Below are 7,809 nucleotides of genomic sequence, written 5' to 3' on the forward strand. Positions count from 1 at the left end.
AGGGTGGCAGTAATAATATAGAGGATGAGCAATTATTGACTTCATCGGTTGGTCTGGGAAATACTTTAAAGTTTGGCAATCAAAAGATAATGGTCTTGTGAAACTACTATCTGGTGTTTGAATTTTCTTTAGAGACTGTTGTCACTGCATTAAATCATATGGAAGAAAAACCTGATAATATACCTACCTTCCCCAGTAAATAAGTGGCAGTAATAATATAGAGGATGAGCAATTATTGACTTCATCGGTTGGTCTGGGAAATACTTTAAAGTTTGGCAATCAAAAGATAATGGTCTTGTGAAACTACTATCTGGTGTTTGAATTTTCTTTAGAGACTGTTGTCACTGCATTAAATCATATGGAAGAAAAACCTGATAATATACCTACCTTCCCCAGTAAATAAGTTAGGGAATCTGGTACTGAAGCTACAAAGATAGCTTGTACTTCACAAGAAACAATTGTGCAGAACGACTGGATCTTACCCATGAAGATGAAATATCTGTTATGATAAAAATAAATTACATTTTGTTCAAAGTTTAGATAGTATGGGAAAGTTAAGATATACTACATCAGGATTTATTAAGCAGATTGCATTTGCATTTTTCCACCTTGCAAGTTCAGTTTTATTTATTCAAAAGGATTTCATTTGATTGCCCAGATCATTATCTACATCAGTCCAGCACCAGTGATGTCACTGGGGGTGTTACTGGTCTACCCCAACAAAAAAACCCATGATATTATGTATAAATATGATCCATTCTTACATGCATTTCTTTCACTGTGGGAGCCCCCAGATGCTGAGGATTAAATAATTCTTTCTTCAGCCTGTTTTGACACCATCTCCAATCCCTCTGCCTTTGTTAACAATTTCATTTGGTAATGCTGCAGTTCAGTAAATGAATTAAAATCATATAGTAAAGTGCCTTACTGAATCATGGCCTGGGTGCTGTTGGCATTATTATTATATCCACTGCAATGTATGAAACTGATTTCTTTTCCTATAAATTACTAGGTGAATTCTTTCTTTTTGTGGTTACATATATATATGTATATAGATGAAATACAGCAGAGCTAAAAAGAACAGTTTTTATGTAACTATATTACAAAGGAATTGTGATATATTGTCTATATAAAACCATCTAATAAAGAATGCCAATAGTGCTTCTGAAGATATGCCCAGTGCTCCTTTTGCTTGTGTCAACCAGACTGAGAGCTTTAATTTTTTCAGTCTGTTATTTGCTCATTCAATTCAGAAATACAGAGTCTACAATTTAAGGAGTGCAATATGTAGCAAATAAAAGTAATAAAAAAATCCAGCTTGTCCACTAAAGGAATAATCACACAATCCAGTGTATGGGACATACATATCATGACACTCCATCAAAACTGACAGCAAGGCAGTTTAGCATGGTTCTGTACAACCCAAGAGCCACAGAAGTGGCAAGGATAGACAGTTCTTATCAAAAGCTCATATTCCAGAACTAAACATGAAGAGGCAATCCAAAATCTAGGAGAAGTCACATGAAGGCACTATTGAAACTGGAGTGAAATATGCTCCACATTGTCAGTGCCACCTCTCAGTCCACCTGTCAGGTGACAAACTGCCAACAAATCTTTTACAAATAAATGATAGCACTCCTTGTTTCTATTATATGAGCCTGCAATAGTTACTACACAGATTTGATCCTCATTAACTTTATCTATCACACTGCTTCAATCCCTTCATCAAAAGAGGTTTGCCTTGTCTGTAACATCTCCTGTGTGCACAGGACCATGGGGATACATGTTCACTGCTAAGCAGTGTACTTGTGTGTCCACACTCAGGACATCTACCCTCTTTTCCAAAATGCTGTATCTCACATTCAGGTGTAGCCTTATCCTGCACATATTAATGCCTGTCTCTAAATGTCAATGGCAATCAATTAGTCTTCTTCAGCATGTAACATTGAATTCATGCTCTGGGGTATTAAGATATAATATTAAAACCACTACCTACATTCCTTCAAGCCTTTTCTAATGCTGGGAACACTCTAAACTTTACCTGATGCTGTATTTTAGCACAGAAACAGTTTCTCTTATGAATCTGATGTACCTTCTTTTAAAAGAGACTAAAATAAAAGCAATTAAATAATGCATGTGAAAGATTACAACTTGATACTGTGATTCTGAATTTCTAAATGCAACAGTATTTCTCTGAAGGTCAGAAGAAATCATGATGTCACATCTTTAAAGGACACAAATGCCAGTGCTTTAGGTGACTGGGACACCACATATGACCAAGAACAAGAAATATCAAACACTGAACTCCATTTCATGGAATGTATAAAAATAACACATACAGTAATAATATTTTTTAATTTTAAAAAATATCAACTCATCTATACCAGATATTAACCACTCAAATTATTTTTAGTGGCTTTTTCTTTCTGTGTTTCAGAATATATGAAGAAACTTTCTGAAAACATTCTAGGAAGCTAGAGAAGTTCTTTTATTATTAATTCTTTGGTGTTGAAACAGTTGCAAAACTTCTCTTTTTCTAGGATCTGAGTTTTAAAGTAAATCACAAAATATTGCAAGACTCACGAAAGAATATTAAACAGTGTTTCACTCATACTTTCATGAAACATCAATCTGATTCAACAATCTGAAGTCAAATCTGTAGTACAGTTACAAGGAATATCATATTTCTAGTCTGCACATTAGAAATAATTCTGCACACTGCTCCTAGTTTGGTATTTTGTTTCCAGAGTATAGATTGACAGGTAGGGACCAGTAGAATGTTAAACTCCAACACACTGAGAACAATTCAGGAAAATCATCAGTTGGAGGAAAAAGGGAGCAGGCGTTTGCCTGTGGGCTGGGCAGCAATGTGATGAAGGATCAGAAGCATGCTGCATAAATCTATTAAAAACTTTTAGATAAGAACATGGATGTATTTAAGTCCTGGACGAGACAACATTCAAGTTCAAATCTATTTCTGTCCCCTGGGGGAAAAAAAAAAAAAAGAGAACTTACTTTTTTTAACTCTAAGACATGAGGAAATGTCTTTACTTGGTTTACACGGATATCTCTCGATAGCTGAAAACCCACTCGCACAGTTACTTAAATATTTAGGAATGTTATGAATTCACATTTAGATTTTAATAATGAGCTCACTGGTGAGATCACTGCTCTGTTGAACTATCACAGCAGCTGAGCAGAGGAACAGGGTTTGCTAAATGTTACCACGCACGTTTTTGTGTGAAAAGGAAATGAGACATCCAGGAAGACTCATTGTGTTGATGACGTGAGACTGAACATTTTTCATAGCATTCCTTCTTCATGAAGTGTCTAAACCAGGAGGTATCACATTTCATTTTACCAGTAAGAAGCTGGGAGCTGTCACACTTCATGATAGACAGTAGGCAACAAGAGGAGGCCATCCACTTGGGTCCAGACACATCCCTAACCAGGAGGAAGAGTGGGGAGATGGAACACAAGGCCAGGTTTGCAGATGATCCCTGCATAACCAGGACATAATGCCCAGCATGGAGATAACCAATGGTACCAGTTACAACACAGGGATGTCAACAGCTGCAAAATAACACATCTGGGTTCCTCCCTTGGAAGCAGCAGCTATCAGGGCTGTCTCTGGCAGACACAAAGAAGAGAACAAAGCACTGAAACAACATGACTGGGAAGAATAAGCACAAGCAAAGAATAAGCTTTCTAATAAAGTCCTAGAATGAGAAATGGAGGAATTATGCCGGAATACAAGAGGAATCTTAATTATAAGAAGCAGTTACTCTTAAAGATTTACAGGTCATAATGTATAATCAGAGCGTATATAAATTGCTGGCATGATGTTAGGCACAAGGGACTCAGGCAATCCTTGGATATAGAAACACAGGAACACTTAACAGTATCTAAGAAGTTATTTATTTTTCCTGGTACCAGTGCAACTTCTATGAAAGCACCAATTCTCATTTCTGTCATAACATTTCATGTAATACACAGAAAAACTAGCAGGGGTTCAAAGGCAGCCACAGGGATGATTAAAGAACTGGCCAACATGACTTCCTGTGAAAATGTAGGAGGTCAATAATTTTTGTTTATCAGAGAGGTTGTTACAGATTATTTAGTCCCAGGTTGCACATATCTATGTTGAAGAAACTTGAAAAACAGACTCTGCCTGCTGTTGTAAAAGAAAACAAGGACTGACAACCACCAGATTACTTTGAAGCCGATATGAGATAAAAATGTTTAGCTCTAAGAGTAATTAACTGAGGCAACACCTAAAAATAATTGCTCTTACTTTATCAAGTGTAAGGAATGCCTGCTTTAAAAAGGGATAAGCATCTTGTATGTATCTGCACAGCTTCTGAAGAACAGTGTCACTGCAGAAAGCTTCATCTTCTCTAGCTGGATTTACTGTGCAAGAGGAAAAAAGAGAGTCTTTGCAAGGCTTTCATGTCTCACTCTATGTTCTTCTCAGAGCAGGGAAAATAAATCACCTCATTAAGACTCAGGGTTTGATAGGATTCAAAAGAAAAGTGCACTTAGAGAAAGCATTGCCAAAAGATTTTTAAACTCAGTTTAATCAAGAGAGACCATCGAGAAGATACACTTCTCCTTCTCAATAAACACATATACCACAGGTTACTCCCATCTAAAAGCAACTTCCTGCTTACACTTTTTTTCTCATAGAAATTGTCTGCTTGTTTTCAAAAGTGCTTCCAGGATCCTGGAATTTTTCTGAAAATTGTTGCCAAACAATTTTACCTGTCGCTTACAGTCCAAACCTGATTTTATAAAAAGAAAACAGTTTTAGAAGATTTTCTCATAAAAACACTCTATGTTCCAAGAAAAAAAAAAAAATTGAATTGGAACATCACATCATCATTATAATATCAGTGTGTGCAACATTCATAATTAGAATAAGCTCATATAGCTTTTCTTTGTTACTTTGTTAATGTGTAAAATGAGCCAACTTATTTCTTTCAATTCCAAATGCCTAGCTGTGGAAGAACTAGACCCCCAGTGAGAATTCTTCTAACCAAATGTACATGTCTGCACCTGAGCAAGTCACTCTAAGTTCCCTTTATAGTCATTGGGGAGAAGCAGGCACTTTCAGGACAGGATTCATCTCATCCTAAAGCAGACATCTAAAACTGCTTTAGATGAATCCTGCCCGTTGTTTCTCTCCAGTGACTATAAAATGACGTCTAGGAGGAGCAGTTCAGGCAGAGATTTTCACATTTCAGATGTCTGGGATGAGATAGTATTTAATGCATCCCTTCTCATTATTTACACCTAACAGTAGAGAAACTAACTAGGGGAAATGGTATGTTGGGTTTTTTAAAGGTTATGATATTAATTGTATCCAAATTTGAAAACTTCAGAAGTACTGTCAGTGTTAAAATATGTTTTTCCAGGCAATTGCATCCTTCACATATTATCAGAAACGTGCTGACTTGCTACTGTAGTCATATCAGAAAAGCTTTTAAAACTCCTAATGCTCCTTAAAAATGGTGGCAGATGGTGTTTAGAGCATTTGCTAACCCAGGATGCATAGGACAAAGCTAAAAGATTGCCTGATGCAGAGGTATGCAAGACTTCCTGGATCTTTTACAAAAAAAAAACCCCCAAACCTCCAGTTTTTGGACTACCCAGCAGTTTCTCAAGCTCAGTCAACAAAGCTAAAACCTCAAACCTACCAGAATCACAGCATTCAGGCTTTGGTCAGCCACAACCTGGCAGCACAGGGTATTTAATGGGCAGGGAGGGAAGCTGGGAGTGGCACGCACACACCACAGGGCTGAGATCCCCCACTTCATAAGCAGAACAATTGTACCAGGGCCCAGAAGAGGGGCTGGGCAGGACCAGGTACCAAAGACACAAGGTAAATAAAGACAGAGGCAGTGCTGGCATTCACATCTCACCAGGGGAACTATTTCATCCCCTGCAGAGAAGGACTTTGCCAACAGTACTATGGAGGGATGGGTTATTTTGAAAAGCTGTGGGAAGGATAGATATTTCATATCTGATTATTGTCTTGGATAAATGAGTATGAAACAAAGAGTATGAAATAACAGATGATCTTTAAAATTAAGGCCAAGATAACAACTGTTATTTTGAGCCCCCAGCTGAGATCCCTTCACACTCAAATGTCTATGGTCTACCCAGTCACTCAAACAGCACTGCAGAGAGCAATTCTGCACTGGAAGTGAACAACCAGCCAAAGTTGTGTCAATCAAAGCAACAGACCTCTCCACTTCCACTCCCTTTGTTCAGAAGCCCTACAATTGTCTTTCAGACTTCAGCAGTGACAATTGCCAAAATCCTGGGAGATGAATGGAAATGAGGAAGAAATGCTACTGTGGCTGGGTGAAGGTCTGGCATCACTAACTACAATTTGTTTTGTCATTGATCAGTGCACAAGGTGCAGTGGTTTTCTCCAGTCTGCAGGTGGGTTGCAAAGCTCCTCCAGTTCTGCCCGTGGCTGGCCAACACAGCACTTTTGTCTTGCAGGTTTTACCCTAGAAAGGGGTGAATCAGGTCCTCATGTGGACTAGGGGTGGGGGGACTCTGCAGCATCTAGTTTTATGGATCAAACTGAAGAAAGCCCTATTTAGACAAAGCTACATCACTGGGAATAAAAACTGAGAAAGGACTTCAGAGTATTTTTTTAATTTCAAAACAATCCCTCTTTTATAGTTATAATATTGGCCCTCAGATTTCAAGCTGTGCTAGAGGGTGGTAAGTACAATATTTAGATGCCATATGTAGAATAACTGAGGTACAGAAAGATCATGCCACCAGAGGGCCTGAAAAAGTGCACATCTTTTGTGGCTGGAAATCCAGCATTTTATCTACCATAGTAGGCCAGCTAACATATTAAAGTAGTAAAAATAAATTCCACACGGCTTTTTGAAATTATGTTTATGGTTATGTCCAACTACAAAGGAGTATACTTCCAAAGGAATTGACTCATTAGAGCTGTAACAACATGGCTATCTGGTAAAACCATGTGAGACATCATCTTGTAGTGATCTTTTACAAAATGATAAAATTTTAACTAGCAGTGCATTGGCTTCTAATACTTTTATACAAATCATAAATTGAAGAAATGAAGCGTAAGGGTAACAGGAAAAACTTAAAGCTACTTCTGCTGAAAACTGTCCTTGTGTTAACTGTCCTTAACTGATATGTTCTGCAAAGTCCTGGCCAACTGATACCTTATATCACAAATAAAATCACCACTTAGAAATCCTGGTAGCCACCAAAAAAGTCGTAGAAGTTGCAGCCTCCATTGGCCAAGCCTTCACATTGGTTATGTATGATTTGCTCCCAGCTCATACAAGGACCCCCTTCACTCCCATCCCTCAACCTCCGAAGGGACACAGTTCACAGAAAAGCTCCAAAATATAACCAAAATATTTCTCATGTGGGAATACTGAACTACTATGAAATTAATTCCTTCAAGTTCATGATGTTTTACTTCTAAGTGAAAGCGTTTATAAGGGTAGAAGTGATGGAATTCAGGGAATTTGGGAGTCAGGTAAGTGATGTCCACTGGATGAAGTACACCTCAATGGTCTGTCTCTGATGGATTTGATCTTGCTGCAGTGGAGACATGTACTGAAAGATAAGTGTGTGGGTAATCTGGTCCTAAACCAGTCGAGGATGAAATCCTAGCTGAAGTCTAAGGCAAAACTGCATCAACTTCAATGGGCCTTGAATTTTATATCAGGACCCCATGAGATGTAAATACCTCAAACAGTCATAAAATACTGTCATGTATTATTTCTTACAAACAGATCCCTGGCA

The sequence above is a fragment of the Merops nubicus genome, unplaced genomic scaffold, assembly GCF_000691845.1.
Source record: "Merops nubicus isolate BGI_N331 unplaced genomic scaffold, ASM69184v1 scaffold2506, whole genome shotgun sequence".
NCBI lineage: Eukaryota > Metazoa > Chordata > Aves > Coraciiformes > Meropidae > Merops > Merops nubicus.